This window comes from Xenopus laevis, chromosome 8L (genome assembly GCF_017654675.1).
Source record: "Xenopus laevis strain J_2021 chromosome 8L, Xenopus_laevis_v10.1, whole genome shotgun sequence".
Lineage (NCBI taxonomy): Eukaryota > Metazoa > Chordata > Amphibia > Anura > Pipidae > Xenopus > Xenopus laevis.
Window position 1 is genome coordinate 107,729,404 of NC_054385.1, and position 21,323 is coordinate 107,750,726.

Consider the following 21,323-nt stretch of genomic DNA (forward strand, 5'->3'; position numbering starts at 1 on the left):
TGGAGATCCAAATTACGAAAAGATCCATTATCCAGAAAACCCCCAGGTCCCGAGCATTCCGATAACAGGTCCCATACCTGTACAGGCAAATTTATTGGCTTCTAATGAAATGTACGTGCACACATGTTTTTGAGTGTCTGTGAAACATTTTTTACCCAAATTCCTACACTATCAAGCCTTGGTAAAGCCTTAGTAATGGTTAAATTTCATGCATTGAAGCTAAGACACCATATTCCTCTGGGGCATTGTTGCTGTTAGTCTTATTAGTGTGATACAGAGAGTAATATTCTGAAACAATTTGTAATTGGTTTTATTTTTTACTTTTATTATTTTTGGCTTTTTAGTTATTTAGCTTTCGATTTGATTTGAGACCAGAAAATGAGTAGGAGAGGGCCTAAATAGAAAGATGAGTAATAAAAAGTAGCAATAACAATACATTTGTAGCCTTACAGATCATTTGTTATTAGATGGGGACAGTGACCCCTGTTTAAAAGCTGGAAACAGTCAGAAGAAGGCAATTAATTAAAAAAACTATGAAAAAATTAAGGCCAATTGAAAAGTTGCTTAGAATTTGCCATTTCATAACATACTCAGATTTAACTTAAAGGTGAGCCACTCCTTTAAGTCTATTAAAAATCATTTAAACATTACAGCACTGCTCAATATGTTTGCACTCTAAAAATCAGGGATGCACCGAATGCACTATTTTGGATTCGGCCGAATCCTTGGTGAAAGATTCGGCCGAATACTGAACGGAATCCGAATCATATTAATAATCATAATAATAAATATAATTAAGGGGCAGATTTATTAAGGGTCAACGTGAAAATTTGAATTCTCGATTTTTTTTTTTGGTCAAAACTCTCACATTCGAATTGTGAATTATCCGTATTATAGTATACTGTTTTTTATTTATTTACCTTTTTCTTCTGACTATCCAGATTTCAAATAGGGGTCACCGACCCCTTCTAAAATCAAGTGCTCTGTAAAGTTACACATTTATTGTTATTGCTACTCATCTTTCTATTCAGACCTTCTCCTATTCATATTCCAGCCTCTTATTCAAATAAATGCATGTTTGCATGTTTGGATCCTAGCAACCAGATTGCTGAAAATGCAAACTGAAGAGTTGATGAATAAAAAGCTAAATAACTCAAAAAAAAAATTAGGGATGCACCAAATCCACTATTTTGGATTCAGCCAAATCCTTGGTGAAAGATTCGAGCGAATACCGAACCGAATCCGAATCATGTTAATAATGATAATAATAATCATAATAATAATTAAGGGGCAGATTTATTAAGGGTCAAAGTGAAAATTAGAATATTCGATTTTTATTTTTTTGGGTCAAAAGACTCGCATTTGAATTGTGAATTATCCAAACTCGATTAGAGTTTTAATTAAAATTTCGAGATTTATCATACTCTTTTAGTGCATAAAATTTATTAGGGATGCACTGAATCCAGGATTCGATTCGGGATTCGGCCAGGATTCGCCTGAATCCTTCTGCCCAGCCGAACAGAATCCTAATTTGCATATGCAAATTAGGGGTGGGGAGGGAAATCGCGTGATTTTTTGTCAGAAGACTAAGTAGTAAAAAATGTTTTCCCCTTCCGAGCCCTAATCTGCACATGCAAATTAGGATTCCGTTCGGTATTCTGCCAAATCTTTCTCAAAGGATTCCGGAGTTCGGCTGAATCCAAAATAGTGGATTCGGTGCATCCCTATAATTTATACATTGAACATTGTACTGTTGCATTTTGAGCCTATACTAATGAGTATGTGCTGCCATATTGTTTGCCCAGGCAAGGCTTTTCTGTAGGCTGATCATTTAAAGACATAGCAGGATGTGCGGAAATCCAGTTGGGAAACCATTTCCTCATGCAACTTGCTGTTCCATATATGTCTTATCTATAAACAGGATAAAGTGAAGTTACATGCTGTTATCTGGAAAAGAAAAGCCGTACCCCTCCTGAATATGTGCCAGTGCTGATAGGAAGTAGGAAGTGTGAATAATTCTGAGTGCTGATTTTCAGCTGTTTAGCTTGGATGGTGTGGCTTGTTACAGAGTGCTACACACAAAGTTCAGTCTCTCCTCCTGCAACAACACTGCTTTCCTCCACCTTCTGGAATAGGCAATGTTTTGAAAAATGCAATGTTGTATTCTAATTTTCATCAGACTGTAGAACATGTGTAACTGGCTTCTTATACAGAACAATGATTTATGGCACCTCTGGAACAGTAAACTCTTATTGGCCAAAAAGAAAAAAAAAACACTGGGAAAAAAACTTCATTTAAAGTTTCATATGAAGAAATGTTACCAGGAAATGCGAAACATGCAGGTAATGAAAAGTGATGGGTGGGGATTTGCTAAATTGCAATTCCCTGAATAGGAGAAACATGCCAAATTGTACAAATATGGGATCCATTATTCGGAATACTTGGCGCCTGGTGCTTTCCAGATATGGGGTCTTTCCGCTATTTGGAGCACTATGATTTGCCATCAATATGGATTAAGGAAAGTTTAGTGCAAGGAACTGTCTAATTCTTACAGGGAAATAGGAAATGGATACAAAAGAAAGAATTGCATATTTAAATAGGATTCTATGGTAAATGGCAAACCTGTATTTCGGAGCTGACCGTATAATGGGTTTCTGGTTAATAGAGGGCGCTGTACTTTTTGAGAGGAAAAACAACTCCCCCCCACATTGTTTAGACATTTTCCCAATGTAGGCCATAGTCACATAAAAAGAAAGATCTTTTAATACAGAATATTGTAATATTATAATATGTGCCTTTATAAAGTGTATGGCAATGATTTGCTTATATGCACAGGATCGGTATAAGCAGGCTCTTACATGAGTCTTTAAAGAGGTGGTTCACCTAGAAATTCCCTACCAATTCAGTTGTACCGAAGACGCCACTCAGAAGAGTGGTGAAACATTTTCAAGAAAAACTCAAAATGTCCAGTTTCCTTTGACTTGATTCTACTAGATACTGTATTAAAAGGGTTGTTCCCCTTTGAGTTAACTTTTAGTAGAATGTAGAGAGTGATATACTGAGACAATTAGCAATTGGTTTTCATTTTTTATTATTTGTGGTCTTTGAGTTATTTAGCTTTTTATTCAGCAGCTCTCCAGTTTAGAATTTCAGCAATCTGGTTGCTAGGTTCCATTTACCCTAGCAACCATGCATTGATTTGCATAAAAGACTGGACTATTAATAGGAGAGGACCTGAATAGAAAGATGAGTAATAAAAGGTAGCAATAACAATACATTTGTAGCCTTACAGAGCATTTGTTTTTAGATGGGGTCAGTGACCCCCATTTGAAAGCTGGAAAGAGTCAGAAGAAAAAGGCAAATGATTAAAAAAACTATAACTATAAATGATTAAGTATTGGCCATGGTATATTTAAAAATTAACTTAAAGGTGAACCACCCCTTTAATAGGAGAGCCTAAGCTTAACAAACAACTGGGGCAGATTCATCAAGGGTCAACGTGAAATTTGACTAGGGAATAGTTAAAATTTGATTTGAGTTTTTTTTTTAAAAAAAATAGAATTTTATTTTTTAAATGTATCATGTGCCGGCCCTTTAAGAATTTGACTATTCACCACCTTAAACCTGCCAAATTACTGTTTTAGCCTATGGGGGACATCCTGGGATAAATTTGGAGCCTTCCTGAAAATTTAGTTTTTTTCTGGAGAAAAAACTTGAATCAAATTAAATTCAAATTCAATTTGAGTTTGCAGGTCGATCCCATTCACCCGAGTATGAAAAAAAAAAATCAAATTTTTTCATACATTGCAGTTGGTCTAATTTTGGTTGAATTTCGAGTTTATGGTAGTTTATGGGAGTTTAAAAAACTCTCATGAACTCTTGATAAAGCTGCCCCTTAGAGTAGAAATGCTGCACATTATTTTTTACACCTCATTATTAGCCAAAGATAACCACAGCCTGTTACAAAGCTGTCAGTTCCCCTGGCTTTCCCAGGAGTTTGCTGGTTTTGCACCTCCGGCCACCCAGTTCTGTAGCTGCTGCTGTCAGTTGCGTAATCATAGAGACCAACTCACACTATACAGTGTTATGTTTATAATATTAAAATCACCATGCAAGGCTAATTAGTAATTCAGATCTACGTTGCATGGCAGCTATAGCATTTCTAGCCATGTTTTTTTATTAAACTTAAGTTCTCCTTTAAAATCTAGAGGGCCATAACAATAAATTGGTATTGGTAACCTAGAGGGCCACAGTTACTAAAGGCTGCAGCTATTCTCCAGCTAAGTGGCTGCTCCATGTTCCTCGTCAGAAAGCATTCCATAAAAATCAATGGACTATTCTCTAGTTCTGAACACGGAACAATGACTGCCCACAATTCATTTTAGCCAGCTAAATATGGTCCAGAGTATCAAGTTCCAACCCTGAGAGTTTCCACTGAGATTATATATTGTTATCTAACACTCACAACAAAAACAGTAATAGCAGTCATCTGTCTTTTGCATTAAAGGGAAAATGTAGCCCATATGTAGGGTCTGCAGCGATTTTATATTTTATATTATATTTTTATTTATTTGAATGTTTATATGTGAACATTGGGTTTTCTGTGCTCTGATCCTGATTTATCCGCATTTTCATGTGTATTCACTTGGAAAGACTAAATATTTATTTACTGCTATTAATAGGATCTGTGAGCATAGAAACTGTGGTCTCTAGTGGCCAAGTTGTTGTAAAAATGGTAGAATACTATTTTGTTTTTCAGTAAACAAAACATCTATTTTGTGACTAGCTCTAAACCTTTCCTTACTGGAAAGACCAATTTGAAGCCAATATAGAAGCACAGACTAAGGCCTGAACCCACCAAACCTGCCCACACATCACCAGTGAGCCTCTTTGTAGGGGATGAATAGGGTCACCATCTAATCACAGGCCCATATTAATAGTTTATTACTTTTTTTTTTTTCAAAATCCTATCTACTCTATTGCACTTCGCCTGGTCGGACCTGGCTAAGTAAACTCTGGCGAAAGGGGTAACCTTCAGAAAAAAAGTACTAAATCTGCGTAGTTTCGCCCCTTCGCCAGAGTGCAACTTCGCCAGGCTTTAGGGTGCGAAGTTGCACTAGTCTATCTACTTCGTTAGCGAAGACACTGTTAGTAATTTGGCGAAGTGGCAAAATGGCGTCACGCTGGCGAATTTTCGCTAGGGTTAGCCACTTCACCCTTTAGTAAATTTGAACCATAGCCTCCATTTTATCCAAATAATCCAAATTTTAAAAATGATTTCTTTTTTCTCTGTAATTATAAAACAGTATCTTATACTTGATCCAAACTAAGATATAATTAATCTTTATTGGAAGCAAAACCAGCCTTTTGGGTTTATTTAATGTTTGCATGATTTTCTAGTAGACTTAAGTTGCGGAGATCCAAATTACTAAAGGATCCATTATCCAGAAAACTCCAGGTCCCAAACATTCTGGATAGCAGGTCCCATACCTGTACCCCAATGATGATGATGGCAGTCCTTGTGGTAAACAGTTATGAAGAGCTGCGAAAATTTTTTTTTTTTTATTTAACTTGTATGTAAATATTAGTGGACTGTAATGTTCTCTCTAGGTTCAAAGTATTTGCAAAGGCTGATTTTTAAATGAACAAGCAATTTGTAATTTTATAATGTATTTCCCATTAGGCAATAATGAATGTGAGATGAGAGCTTTGTTGGTAGGGCCAGTGCCATGTTAGTGTTTGGCAGCTGAGTTATCTGCTTGTTGGAAATGGAGCTGCCTGCGATTGCTCTACAGTCATGGGATTAAAAAGGTACCTCTGCTACTTCCATATTGGCTGGCAGCCCAGTGGAAAGAATACAGGGGTCAATAATGATGAACTCTGTGCCATAAAGAGCTGTGTTCCCAGTACTTAATAAAAAGAGTGGATTTGCAATCACTCTGGAACACCCACATCAATGGCACTGCCATGTGCATGATATTTATGAGACAGCCTATTGTTTGCACTTTTGTAAACATCAGACACAAGTAACAGGGAGGACAATCTTTGCAAATATGCTGCAATGCAAGGTAAGAATGCTGCATTGTGGGTAAAGAACATGACAGATTATTTTCCGTATAAAGTGACATTTAAACTTCCCCATGGCCTGCTAGTGACAGCACTGCTCTTGGACAACACCAGGCAGATGATGATTGATCTGGGGGCAGAACAATTGACAGGCCTAACAGAGGGAGGGTTCGGGAAAACTCCCGGTGGGCCAGGTGTTAGTGGGCCTCTTGCTTCTAACCATTTGGCCTATTTCAGGGTCATTCCCTATTTCTTTATGGGAAGAAAGAGGCTAAATAATGGAAGAATAGAGTATAGTGTGTAGAGAAAAGAGACTCGGAGAATAAAGAGGTTGAGTGAGGAGAGGAGGTATAGTAGGTTGGGCCATCAGCCTTAGGTTTTCTGGTGGGCTATTGGCATCCCAGTCCGACACTGGACAGACAGGGGAACACATCATTAAACAAAATTACATTACAAGATTGCATTTGAAGTGTTCAGACTAGGGATGCACCGAATCGACTATTTTGGATTCGGCCAAATCCCTTAATCCTTCGCAAAAGGTTTGACTGAATATCGAACCGAATCTGAATCCTAATTTGCAAAACATTTTTTACTTTCTTGTTTGTGACAAAAAGATTTCCATCTCTGCCCCTTATTTGTTTCTGCAAATTAGGATTCGGTTCGGTTCGGCTGGGCAGAAGGATTCAGCCGAATCCTGCTGAAAAAGGCCGAATCCCAAACCAAATCCTGGATACGGTGCATCCCTAGTTGAGACTAGGGTCGTCACATGGCCAGTATTGGATGCAAAGTGGGTATATACATTGCATACCTCCCAACATTTTGGAAACAAAAACAGGAACAAAGTGTTTTGGTCACGCCCATTTTGTGGCAGGTTATGAAAGTTTGAACACAGATCTGTGGTTTTTATGTTATTACAGTTTTGCTTATGAAGGTGAATTGCCCTTTAAGCTGTGAATCTAAGTTCTCCCAAGAGACCTGCTTATCTTAAACTGTTATAAAAGTATCTGAGTATCTATTCTGGGCTCTCTGCCAAAAGCCAATTAAGTTAGAAACTTGAAATCTCTTTTCTGGCTGTTCAATGTAAGAGATCAAAGAGAAAGTTGGGATATTACAGTAACAAATCCCGGACTGTGTGTTGAGCTGTCAAAATCAGGACAGTTGGGAGGTATGACATTGTACATACAGAATACACACAAAGAAACCAGTAAGCGATACAAGAAATAAAGAGGGCTAAATTGTCTGATACTCTGACTTGGTCCTTGGGCACCCTGCTTGGGTACCCCGGTGAAGTGTAAGTCTCTAGCTGGATAAGTAAAAAAGTAGGTTTTTCTTCTTTACTGTGTTGACCAAGCTCCCAGAATGACATCCCTTCCAGTCTGTAGTGATGTCAGGTCCACAGTGATGGCCCTTCTGTTTTATATGGTGCAAAGTGGATACAGAGTTGGCTTTCGTGTAAACCAGGTTGAGGGTCCAGTGAGGAAGTGATGCGGCCATTGAATATGGATTGGGTTGCAGTTCTGCCCAACTAACCAGCATAGGTCTCTAGTTGACAGGGTTTTTTAGCATGCAGTATTTTGGGGAGTTTTATTTGAATACAATAATTCAAATTTGGTTTCAGAATTTGTTTGGGATTCAGTTGATGTTTTTGTGGTGATGAGGTATGTGGTTAATTGTGTATACTAGTGGGACTCATGCTGAAGAATAAATATACAGCAGTGACTAACAATGAATCAGCTCTAATCAATTCCAAAATGGTGGCCTTGTGACACAGGGGCACAGTGGGAGAGGGATGTGTGTTATTTCCTATAATTTGATGGTTAGAGGTGTGTGTGCGCAAGGCCTGTCATGTTAGGTTTGCCTTTATAAGGAGGATATGAAGGAGTAGCTGCTAAATGAAAGAATTACAGTCTGTGTATGGAGAACTTAGTAGGTGTGTTTTATGTGGTGTACTGTGGTGCCCTGTGTACTCATCACTGTGTTATTGTGTGTGTCTAATGGTGCCTGTGTGTTTTGTGTCTGTTTATTTACACTGGGCAAGGGGGAGGTTTGATGAGAGAGCGAGAAATAGAGGAAAGCAGTGAGGGAAAAGGAGGATGGGGGGTCAGAAAGCAGATATATGAGATATTAGTATTTTCATAGTGACAGGTCAAGCAATACCAGTGTGATTAATTGCTTGTGGTTTTTGTATAGAAGGAGATGTGTCTTCACTAGTTCACCACATGCCTTTGGCTGGTGGGAGTTGTAGTTGTAGTTGGAAGGCTCCAGACTGCCCATTTCTGCTAGAAGGGCAGTGGCATAAGGGGCAAGTTCCAGTGTTTAGCTGCTGCTTGATTTCTAGCTCAACAGGAGGGTGGCAATATATTGGCAGTTGCACCAGCACTAACCTGAATGGTAATCAGCCGTGCTAGTGCACTCTGTGGTCAGGCAAATGTCCCTCGGAAATGCAGCCGTTAGCGTTTCTGAGCAATAATTGCACCAACACTTTATGCTGTAAAGGATAACAAATGCAAGTTTAGGAGCTAGTTTATTAGCCTAAACTCCCCTCCCAACTGACTTATATTGCTCAAAAAGTGCCAGCCTGGAATACTTTTTAAAATGTTCCTATGGATCCCTTACATTTCCCCCAGGCAACACATGTACTACAATATAGCAACTTTTCCAACTGTATATGTGGGATTTAGGTATTCCTTGGAATATTAAAGTAGACAGCAGCACATCACTCTCATGAATAGTATCCCCCTAGCTTGTGCATTTTTTAGAGAAGTGTTGGTCACATGTCCCATTCGTGTTACGGGGGGTACCTAACCAATTGGTACCCACAGTGAATTTTGGTTTTATCCTTTAATAAAGGGTGACTTTCCTGAAGAGTGCTCATCTCTTCTTGTTTTTATATCTGTGAGGATGTATGCTCTAACACAGATAAATAGCTTCGGATGTGCTGGCAGTGACGGTTGCCAAAAGATAACCACGGACACTCATGAGCTGGCAAATTGATAATTGCTTAGTACAATAAATATAGACAACATAGTACAAATCACAGGTGTTGTTGATGATGCTGCTTCTGTGTTTGTGTGCCCAAAAAGAAGACAGAAGGCAGTGTATGTATTTGTACTAATAGGGGCAATGGTCTTTGTGTCCTGTAAAACAAAGGGAAAGTGGTGCTTGTTTGGCCAGGTTGTTGATCAGTGGATTTTTGGTCATTTTGTGCATTAGGACTAGAGGTTGTAATTATATTCATTTTCTTCCAATAGTGATTTCTGAGATATTAGCAGTTTTACCCTGCTCATCCAAGACTTAACAGTGCTATCTAAAAGTTAGTCAGAAACCTGGGTTAACTGTATAGGAACTGTATAGGAAGTATGTAGACAAGTTCAATACAGTTTGGGTCACACACAATCTGACAAGCAACGAGAGCTGGTGAGAAAGCCTGGCATCTAAAACTCCTAATAGCTAAGGAGCTTCTGAAAATAGAAAATTAATTTAATCTGCAAAAGTGCACTGAGGACTGCTTTAAAGGAGTGGTTCAGCTTTAACCCTTTAAGTGCCACAGAACGTAGAATCTACGTTCTGTGGAAAAGTAACTTGAAATGCCACAGAACGTAGATTCTACGTTCTGCAGCACTTCCGGGTTCTGGAGCGGAGGAGCGGCTGTTAGAGCCGCTCGCTCCGTTCCGCATCGATCCCCTGCCCCTAGGCAACGAGCAGAGCAGGGGATCGAGTGGCCCCTGGGGCGCGATCGCCCAGGGGCCCAAAAACAGCAGCAGGCACGTGTAACTTACGTGTCCTGCTGCTGCAGCCTACACCGCGCTGGATATCTCCGCCCCCACAGCACAGGCACACAGAGGACGTCGCAGATCTCTTCCTGAGGCCCTTCCAGATCGCCTGCAACAGTCTCCAGCGATTTTTTCAGGTTAGTGCAACAATTACACACACAAACACACCAACACACACTTATTACAGTAATACACACTTAGATTCACACTTACACATACATTTTTGGGGATTGGGGGGGTCACTTACACTCACTGCACTTACACACACGTGCACACGCACACACGCGCACATAACATGTAATTTACCATTTGTACACACGCACACGCACATACATGGCATTGTGGCTTTTTTTTTTTTTTTCTTATCGCATCGTTTCTTTTTTTGGCTGAAAATTTTTTTTATTGCCATTACGAATAGCGTATTCGCTAACCGTACTGTGCAATATCTTTTTTATGTTATTTCGGTGATTATATTGCAATTTTGGGTATTTTGGTGCATTTTTAGCCATTTTATTGAATTTTTAGCCATTTTATTGCATTTTCAGCTCTGCGTATGTTGTGTTCACTTGTTTCTAGCCGTATAACCTGTTTGGCCCAGCTAAAATATTCAAACTGTGATTCTGACGGCCGATAACACTAGTCTGGAAAAAAAACCATTGATTTTTGTGGTTTTATTGGATTTTTTTGCATTTCACTCTTTACTGCCTTATTTTGTTTTGCCTTGTAAATTTTATTTACTATATATCCATTTGTGGGTCTCTGTGTGCCACATAGTTTGGTATATCTATGCATATTGGGCATCAAAGTGTTCAGTAGACCCCTGGCGTTCATATTTAGGATGTTTTATGCTGATACGTTACGAAATGTGGGGCATATAATGGGGTAAAATTCAAGCTTTGTGACGATTTTCAGAAATTTCATAAAAACCGTTATGTTCAGCATTGCTTTGCAGTTTGGCAGTTTACAGTAGAAACATTTATTTACCCATATTGCATTCGTCAGAATGTGTACTTTCTGAAAATATATGGTTTTCTGGGGTCTCTGTACTGTTAGGGGGGTCTAATGTCGCATAATACACACACCAGGTGCTCATATTGAAGCAGCCAGCGCGTCAGCCGTGAAAATGTATATACACTATTGTCATTTGGGGGGACCCGGGGCGCCACATAGTTTGGTATATCTATGCATATTGGGCATCAAAGTGTTCAGTAGACCCCTGGCGTTCATATTTAGGATGTTTTATGCTGATAAGTTACGAAATGTGTGGCATATAATGGGGTAGAATTCAAGCTTTGTGACGATTTTCAGAAATTTGATAAAAACCGTTATGTTCAGCATTGCTTTGCAGTTTGGCAGTTTGCAGTAGAAACACTTATTTACCCATATTGGATTCGTCAGAATGTGTACTTTCTGAAAATATATGGTTTTCTGGGGTCTCTGTACTGTTAGGGGGGTCTAATGTTGCATAATACACACACCAGGTGCTCATATTGCAGCAGCCAGCGCGTCAGCCGTGAAAATGTATATACACTATTGTCATTTGGGGGTCTCTGTACGCCACATAGTTTGCTATATCTATGCATACTGGGCATCAAAGTGTTCAGTAGACCCCTGGCGTTCATATTTAGGATGTTTTATGCTGATACGTTACGAAATGTGTGGCATGTAATGGGGTAGAATTCAAGCTTTGTGACGATTTTCCGAAATTTGATAAAAAACGTTATGTTCAGCATTGCTTTGCAGTTTGGCAGTTTGCAGTAGAAACACTTATTTACCCATATTGGATTCGTCAGAATGTGTACTTTCTGAAAATATATGGTTTTCTGGGGTCTCTGTACTGTTAGGTGGGCTAATGTCGCATAATACACACACCGGGTGGTTATATTGCAGCAGCCAGCGCGTCAGCCATGAAAATGTCTATACATATTGTCATTTGGGGGTCTCTGTGCGCCACATAGTTTGGTATATCTATGCACATTGGGTATCAAACTGTTTAGTAGACCCATATGTTTATATTTAGGATGCTTTATGCTGGTAATGATACATGGACAATACGATGCTGGAAAGTTGAAGCTTTGAGGCAATTTCCAGATATTTCACCAAAACCGACAACTTTGGGAAAGCCTTGCGACTCAGTAGTTTGGAGCAATAAGGCATGGGTACCCATTTTAGATTCTGTAGAATGTGTACTTTCCAAAAATGTATGGGTTTGGGGGGTAAACATATATTTCTGTGTTTTTACCCCACAAAAATGCAGTCAATGTGTTGATTTTTCATTAGCTGAAGTTACCCACGGGACTGTTTGTATGCGCTAACTTCATTTTGGGGCCTCTAAATGCCAGATACTTTGGTAAACCTATGAACAATGGCCACCAAACTGTTCGGAGGAACCCTGGCAATCATATTTAGGGTGCTTTTTCTTGGTGCATAACGATACATGGGTGATATGGTGCTGAGAAGTTGAAGCTTTGAGGAAATTTTCAGATATTTCACCAAAACCGACAATTGTGGGAAAGCCTTGCGACTCAGTAGTTTAGAGCAGAAAGGCATGGGTACCCATTTTAGATTCTGTAGAATGTGTACTTTCCAAAAATATATGGGTTTTGGGGGGTAAACATATATTTCTGTTTTTTACCCCACAAAAATGAAGTCAATTTGTTGATCTTTCATTAGCTGAAGTTACCCACGGGACTGTTTGTATGCGCTAACTTCATTTTGGGGCCTCTAAATGCCAGATACTTTGGTAAACCTATGAACAATGGCCACCAAACTGTTCGGAGGAACCCTGGCAATCATATTTAGGGTGCTTTTTCTTGGTGCATAACGATACATGGGTGATATGGTGCTGAGAATTTGAAGCTTTGAGGCAATTTTCAGATATTTCACCAAAACCGACAATTGTGGGAAAGCCTTGCGACTCAGTAGTTTGGAGCAGAAAGGCATGGGTACCCATTTTAGATTCTGTAGAATGTGTACTTTCCAAAAATATATGGGTTTTGGGGGGTAAACATATATTTCTGTGTTTTTACCCCACAAAAATGCAGTCAATGTGTTGATTTCTCAGTAGCTGAAGTAAAGTCCTGAACAATTTGGATGTGCTAACTACATATTGGTGTCTCTAAATGCCAGATACTTTGGTAAACCTATGCATAATGGGTATCAAATTGTTCAGTGGACCCCTGGCAATCATATTTCAGGTGCTTTTTCTTGGTACCTAATAGTTTGGGATATGCGGAGCAGCAAAATAAAACCTTTGAAATGATTTTTCAGAATTTTGAATTTTTTGTTGAAAAACCGCTATGTTCAGACAAGCTTTTATGTTTGGTAGTTGGGAGTAGAGAGACATAGTTACCCATTTTGTAATCGGCAGAATGTGTACTTTTCAAAAATGTATGGTTTTCTGGGGTAAACCTACGGTTTCAGGATTTTTTGCATTGGAATCTAAAGCATGCTGTTTTCTGCCTTAGTGCTTTCAAAATTCGGTAATGTACTGCCGGGAGTTTTTGCTGTACAGAAATCCTAAATCTCCCTAAAACTATACATATCTGGTATTGGCACGTTCGAGAGACATAAGGCTTTCCAAATCAGTTGGATTTTCATCCGTAAAATGAAATATTTTTCTGGTATAAATTGATATACGATGAAAAATGGTAATTTTTCATTTTTTTTTGGTATTTAGCACTATAAATTTTTTTGCACAGGTGGAAATACATGAAAACTCAGGCAGATTTAGAAAGCTCAGTTTCTACCGAAAAAAACAATGTATAGTTTTCCTAGGTAAACTATAGGTTTCCCCTCAGAAAATGCCCCTAAAGTGAGAGAGCACAAAATGTTTCAAAAACGGCTGGCATTTCGCGTAACCAAAATGTGAAATTCTGCTGGCACTTAAAGGGTTAAGTTAATTTTTAGTATGTTATAGAATGGATAATTCTAAGCAACGTTTCAATTGGCTTTTAGTTTTTGAGCTTCCAGCTTTCAAATGGGGGTCACTTTGTAAGGCTACAAATGAATTGTTATTGCTGCTTTTTATTACTGATCTTTCTATTGAGACCCTCTCCTATTCATATTCCAGTCTTGTATTGAAATCAGTGCATGGTTGCTAGGGTCATTTGGACACTTGCAAGCTGGAGAGCTGCTGAATAAAAAGCTTAATAATTCAAAAATAATAGAAAATTAAATCCAATTGCAAATTGTATTAGAATATCACTCTCTACGTCATACAAAAAGTGAATTTAATGCTGAACAACCTCTTTAAAGGGATCCTGTCATCGGAAAACATGTTAATAGCGCTACTCCAGCAGAATTCTGCACTGAACATTTTTTCAAAATTAATCAGTTAATAGTGCTGCTCCAGTAGAATTCTGCACTGAAATCCATTTCTCAAAAGAGCAAACTGATTTTTTTATATTCAATTTTGAAATCTGACATGGGGCTAGACATTTTGTCAATTTCCCAGCTGCCCCTGGTCATGTTATTTGTGCCTGCACTTTAGGAGAGAAATGCTTTCTGGCAGGCTGCTGTTTTTCCTTCTCAATGTAACTGAATGTGTCTCAGTGGGACATGGGTTTTTACTATTGAGTGCTGTTCTTAGTTATCTTGTGTTAGGGAGCTGTTATCTGGTTACCTTCCCATTTGTTTGGCTGCTGGGGGGGGGGAAAGGGAGGGGGGTGATATCACTCCTACTTGCAGTACAGCAGTAAAAAGTGATTGAAGTCACATGACTTAGGGCAGCTGGGAAATTGACAAAATGTCTAGCCCCATGTCAGATTTCAAAATCGAATATAAAAAAATCTGTTTGCTCTTTTGAGAAATGGATTTCAGTGCAGAATTCTACTGGAGCAGCACTATTAACTGATTAATTTTGAAAAAATGTTTTTTCCCATGACAGTATCCCTTTAAGTATACAGTTGAGCCCACACATCTTTGGACAGAGACAACTTTTTTTAAAATTTTGGTGATTCTCTACATTACCACAATGAATTTTAAATGAAACAACTCAGATGCAGTTGAACTTCAGACTTTCAGCTTTAATTTGGTGGGATGAACAAAAAGATTGCATAAAAATGTGAGGCTTTTTTTTAATCACTTCATTTCAGGGGCGCAAAAGTAATTAGACAAATTAAAAAACTGAAAATAAAATGTCCACTTCTAAAGGTGGCCATACACGGATAGATCCGCTTGTTTGGCGATGTCGCAAACAAGCGGATCTCCCTCCGATATGCCCACCTTGAGGTGGGCAATATCGGGCTGATCCGATCGTGGGCCCTAGGGCCCAACGATCGGATCCTTCACGTTCGCAAACGGGCGGTCAGATCGCGGGACCGCATCAACGAACAGATGCGGCCGCGATCCGACGGGATTTTTAACCCCATCCGATCGAGCTCTGGCCGACTTTCGGCCAGATCTCGATCGGGGAAGCCCGTCGGGGGCCCCCACACACGGGCCAATAAGCTGCCGACTCGGTCTGTCGGCATCTTTTATCGGCCCGTGTATGGCCACCTTAATACTTGGTTGAAAACCCTTTGCTGACAATGACAGCCTGAAGTCTTGAACTCATGGACATCACCAGATTCTGGGTTTCCTCCTTTTTAATGCTCTGCCAGGTCTTTACTGCAGCGGCTTAAGAAGCAGCAGCTTTCATATGTAGAATGAGTGAATCAAGAAGCAGCAAAACGCAGAATACCTGCTATTTAGTATTTATTATGCATCCACACGGCATGTTTCGGGCAACATGTTTCAAGTTACTTGAAAAAGGGCCTTTGTTGCCCGAAACATGCCGTGTGGATGCATAATAAATACTAAATAGAAGGTATTCTGCGTTTTGCTGCTTCTTGATTCACTCATTCTACATATTGAAGTTAATCCTGTGGTTGCCAGTGACGGAGCACCAGTGTGAATCAAGACTATCCAATTATTGCTGGGCAGTTGTGTGTTACCTCCAAATGTGACTGCACAGCTTTCAGTTGCTGTTTGTTTGTGGGCCTTTCTGTCCCAAGTTTAGTCTTCAACAAGTGAAATGCAGCTCAATTGGGTTCAGATCAGGTGAGTGATTCGGCCATTCAAGAATATTCCACTTCTTTGCTTTAATAAACTCCTGGGTTGCTTTGGTTGCTGTGTGTTTTGGGTCATTGTTGGATTGCCCATCTATATTATGAAACACCTCCCAATCAATTTGACTGCATTTAGCTGGATTTGAGCAGACAGTGGGGCTCATTTATCAACACTGGGCAAATTTGCCCATGGGCAGTTACCTATAGCAACCAATCAGTGAGTAGCTTTTTAAAGCCAGCCGCAGGTAGAACAATGAATGCAGCAATTTAATTGGTAGCCATGGGTAAATAAATGACCCCCAGTGTCTCTAAACACCTCAGAATTCATCTGTGTGCAGAAGGGTAAGTAACAAGTTAGGGGCATTTGCCCAGTGGAACGGGTAGGCCAGGGGGGAGGAGGGAGGGTGGGCAACACACGGGGAGGGGGGGAGGGTTTTTGCGCCAACTAGGTTTCCTTCCCCTTTAAGTAATTCAAAAACAAATGAAGAGCCAATACCTTTAATGCAGCAAAGGGGGATGATCCCAAATGTATTACATGGTGATCCAAACACTTTACACTCAATCAAACATTTCGGGAGGACGGCATGTGGTCCCTAAATATTTGATTGTGTGTAAAGTGTCTCGAGCACCATGTAATAAATTTGGGATCATCCCCCTTTGCTGCGTTCATGGTATTGGCTCTTCATTTGTTTCTGGGGCTTGTACAAGCGGCAGCCAGAAACAAATAGTATATGAATAATTGGGAATAGTGAGTTGGGGACCCGGCCTGGGAGCACAGGTTTGGAGGGGATTCAGGAAGTGTACAGGCTCTATACAAGCTGTGTGGGTAGAACTTGATGGATCTGGGTGAGCTTAATTTGAAATGTGAAAAAGTCTAGCTGCAAATAAACTACAGCTCCCAGAATCACTCCATAGCCACTGCCTGTCGTGCTCTTCTAAAGGTTGATATGGGTTAATCATGTTGAAGGACCTAAAGTAAATGATTTGAGTATCATGGCGGGCTCGTGAGGTAATTTCCTCAGTACTTGTAGGTATTCTCATGTGTTATCTCTTAGTGCAGATGCCATGGGAATTCATGAGATAACGAGGCGACAGGAGGGAGTCTGCCTGTGTGAAACAGACCAGGTACATGGTTCCCTAGGGCAGGGGGATCTCTGTGGAAACACGCTGCTTCAGTCAGTGTGACGTGTGCTACAGTATCAGGAGGGATTCATGTGGCGTGATACTGGTCATGTTAGGCAATGTGACCCAGGTATATTGTACACTGTGATAGGTGACATTAGAGGGGTGTGTCAGTCAGACTCCCAATAGCAGGTGGTTGTAGAATTGGTTCTGGTCCGTTCCATAAGCAGGAGCAGTCAGGGTGGTTCATACCGGTCCCATCCCTGAGATGTGCGAAGCTGAGACACTTTTCTGCCCTTATCCCCCTCCCCATTGGCCCTCCTCACCGGGCCACTCACTCATTGGCTACCCCACGTTCTCCGTTTATTTTTTTTTCCTATTGGCCAGCGACACCGCCCCGCCCGCCTCCCATTGGCCTGTAAAGCCTTGGGATCCACGCCCGCTTGTGATTGGTCAGCCTCGGGCGAGCTCAGCCATTGGCTTTAGGGGGGCGTAGCAGGAAGACTCAGTCGCTCCAGATCTGCGGCGTAGCGGATCCCGGGGGCTGATTCTTTCTCCGCCCCCTCCGCTGTCAACTCGGAGCTCTTCCATCCCATCCTCTCCCGCAGCCCCGGAGGTGACTTGATCAAGATCGGAGATCGCCACTGACAGATGCCTGCGTGACTTTCATCCCGCGACCGTGGGCGGGAAGCTGGTGACAGCACGAGGGAAGCCGAGGTGCGTGTAGCGCAAGGTAGTGACGATGTGTGGCAGGTGGTAGGTCGCTCCGCAAGCTTAGCCATCTGCGGCCAGGCTGAGAACGCGTGGGGCAGCCCTTGAGCAACTACAACTCTCTGCTGCCCCAGGCAGCCAGGTGGGAGATCCCTGCCTTTGCGGATTCATCTGCTTTGAACCAGATGGATTTGAGTGTCATCTTTCCATTATATAATATATATATATATATATATATATATACGCATTTTAGAATGTGTGTGTGTTTACATATATTTTATATATATATAACTTTATCTATTTCAGTACTTACTGAGTGTTTCCAGGATTTGCTTATTTGCTATAAACCAGAGGGGGAACCTCCAGGCTCCAGTATATGTTGAACTATAACTTTCTGCATCTGGTTAGATTTGTGTTAGGGGAGTTGCAATGTAGCAAGAGCTGGTGGGGCTGCCAGTCGATAAACTTGAAGATATTTGTTGGTTCTATGCACTGCTCACGTCTGTGGGACACACATATAAATATATCGTCGAGTTTGCCAATGGGCAATCGTTATCAGAAATAAGTGCGCAGAGAAAGAAACAGAAAGTGGGCATGGAGATAAAATCCTCCTGTCACTGTGGCTGGGTTAGGAGCAGCAGCTTCTGTTTACCTCGGGATTGCTTGCGTTTCTTCCTGCTGGGTTGCTACTACCAGTTCTTGTGGTTAAACTATTCCAGGCATCCCGCTCCAAATACTGAGAAGGAATGCTAAGTGATGCTAGCCCTAAGGCAAATGGCACACGAGCGCCAATTACCCCCGTGTTCTGATTGCTGGAAATGTGCCCGAAAATGTGAGGCATCGCAGCATAAAACCATCTTCCCCTTATATCGAATGAGGTCCCCTGCGACTTACAGCACTTAAGATCATTTATCAACCAAAAGTCAGTGTTCAAGTGCCCCCCCCCCTACTGGCAGTGCTTCTAATGATGACTGATTGGGATTCTTCTAGTATTGTCACTAAGGTTAAAGGGCAGATAAAACACCTACTTGCATGCTTTCTATGAATCACTTCTATGCTACTGTGTTGCTGTGCCCTGTGTAATCAGATAAAGCCTCCTGTGCTTTCTTTACTTGCATTTCAGTATCTACTGGTGTGGCCGTTCTTCTTCAAGCCTGGTTCTAACGAAAAGGGATTCTATGATGTCGTTTTTATTTCTAAATTACACTGATTACACTGCAAATAATTCACTCTACAATATAAAATGTAATTCCTGAACCAGCAAGTGTTTTTAGTTGTTATATTGGTGTGTAGGCAGCCATCTCAGGTCATTTTACCTGGTCATGTGCTTTCAGAAAGAGCCAGCACTTTAGGATGGAACTGCTTTCTGGCAGGCTGTTGTATCTCCTACTCATTGTAACTGAATGTGTCTCAGTGGGACCTGGATTTTACTATCTGAGTGCTGTTCTTATATCTACAGCTGTTATCTTGTGTTAGGGAGCTGCTATCTGGTTACTAGGGATGCACCGAATCCAGGATTTGGTTCGGAATTTGGCCTTTTTCAGCAGGATTCGGCCGAATCCTTCTGCCTGGCCGAACCGAATCTGAATCCTAATTTGTAAATGCAAATTAGGTTGTGGGAGGGAAATTGCGTGACTTTTTGTCACAAAACAAGGAAGTAAAAAATGTTTTCCCACTCCTAATTTTTAGGGTTCGGATTCGGTTCTGTATTCGGCCGCATCTTTCACGAATTATTCGGGGGTTCTGCCAAATCCAAAAAAGGGGATTCGGTGCATCCCTACTGGTTACCTTCCCATTTTTGCGTTGTTAGGCTGCTGGGGGGAAAGGGAGGGGGTGATATCACTCCAACATGCAGTAAAGAGTGACTGAAGTTTACCAGAGCACAAGTCACATGACTGGGGGCAGCTGGGAAACTGACTATGTCTAGCCCCATGTCAGATTTCAAAATTGAATATAAAAAAATCTGTTTGCTCTTTTGAGAAATTGATTTCAGTGCAGAATTGTGCTGGAGCAGCACTATTAACTGATGCATTTTGGGGGGAAAAAATATTTTCCCATGAAAGTATCCCTTTAAGCAAAGTAGCGTAGACACAAGAGAATTTAAGGAGCATGTGCACCATTAGTCTGCATCCTGGAGCAGATTATGCACTTCCCCCCCAGAAAGGACAGGAAGGTTTGCAGGGGACTGGCGTGGCTCTCTGACATGTCGTCTTGTGGCTGGAATAGCATCCCTAAGCCATGAGAAGATTAATTCCTCTTTTATGGACAGTAAGTGAACAGTGAATATGTATTTTCTGCATATTTACATTAGAGTGGCAGCTGCCCTATTGTTTACTCTACTGAAGCCGATATCAATAACCAACAAAAACTCTTATATGACTTGTAAGGTAGTTGCCTCTGCAAGCAACATGGCTGCTCTGACACCAAAATGAATGTACAGGTATGGGATCTCTTACACAGAAAGGCCGTCTCCTATAGACTCCTTTATATATAGTATATAACAAAATAATTCAAATGTAAAAAAAATGATTTCCTTTTTCTCTGTCATAATAAAACCGTAGCATATACTGCCGACAAAACACACGTGACAAGTCGGATGGAATCACAGACATCAAGATTCTAATTGGACTGAATGAAAAGTCGCAGGTAAAAACGATATCACATCCGACCACGCGACTGTCGGATGTGGACGCAGAAAGCATTGTCTTCATCCGAAAGTCGGACTGTGTAGTTGTTACCTCTGATTTTTCATTCAGTCCAATTATATCTTGTCGACGGGCGTCGATCCGACGGAAAACGCTCGTGGATTTCCCCCTTAAAGGGATACTGTCATGGGAAAAAAAAAATTTTTCAAAATGGATCAGTTAATAGTGCTGCTCCAGCAAAATTCTGCACTGAAACCCATTTCTCAAAAGAGCAAACAGATTTTTTTATATTCAATTTTGAATTCTGACATGGGGCTAGACATATTGTCAATTTCCCAGCTGCCCCTTGTCATGTGACTTGTGCCTGCACTTAAGGAGAGAAATGCTTTCTGGCAGGCTGCTGTTTTTCCTTCTCAATGTAACTGAATGTGTCTCAGTGGGACATGGGTTTTTACTATTGAGTTCTGTTCTTAGATCTACCAGGCAGCTGTTATCTTGTGTTAGGGAGCTGCTATCTGGTTACCTTCCCATTGTTCTTTTGTTTGGCTGCTGGGGGGGAAAAGGGAGGGGGGTGATATCACTCCAACTTGCAGTACAGCAGTAAAGAGTGACTGAAGTTTATCAGAGCACAAGTCACATGACTTGGGGCAGCTGGGAAATTGACAAAATGTCTAGCCCCATGTCAGATTTCAAAATTGAATATAAAAAAATCTGTTTGCTCTTTTGAGAAATGGATTTCAGTGCAGAATTCTGCTGGAGCAGCACTATTAACTGATTCGTTTTGAAAAAAATGTTTTTTTCCATGACAGTATCCCTTTAAGGTTCCAGATTACGGAAAGATCCATTATCCGGAAAATTTAAGGTCCGGATTATTCTGAATAATGGGTTCCATTATCATAATAATAGCTTGAATAATTTTATTTGGATATAATGGAGTCTATGGGAGATGGGCTTTC

At 40.7% G+C, this 21,323-nt stretch overlaps 1 protein-coding gene across 4 annotated transcripts in view; it reads left to right on the forward strand.

Moving 5' to 3' along the window:
- Positions 1-21,323, forward strand: part of bahd1.L (bromo adjacent homology domain containing 1 L homeolog) — a 137,865-nt gene that overhangs the window by 47,637 nt on the left and 68,905 nt on the right. Inside the window, exon 1 of one of the 4 annotated variants that reach the window (XM_041573380.1) lies at positions 17,464-17,728. The exons of 1 other annotated variant lie outside the window; for it this stretch is intronic. The gene's annotated coding sequence lies outside the window, so the exon portion shown is untranslated. Of the gene's footprint in view, positions 1-17,463; positions 17,745-21,323 lie in introns of those variants that run through there. 2 more of the 4 variants (XM_018231238.2, XM_018231237.2) reach the window with 2 other exon arrangements.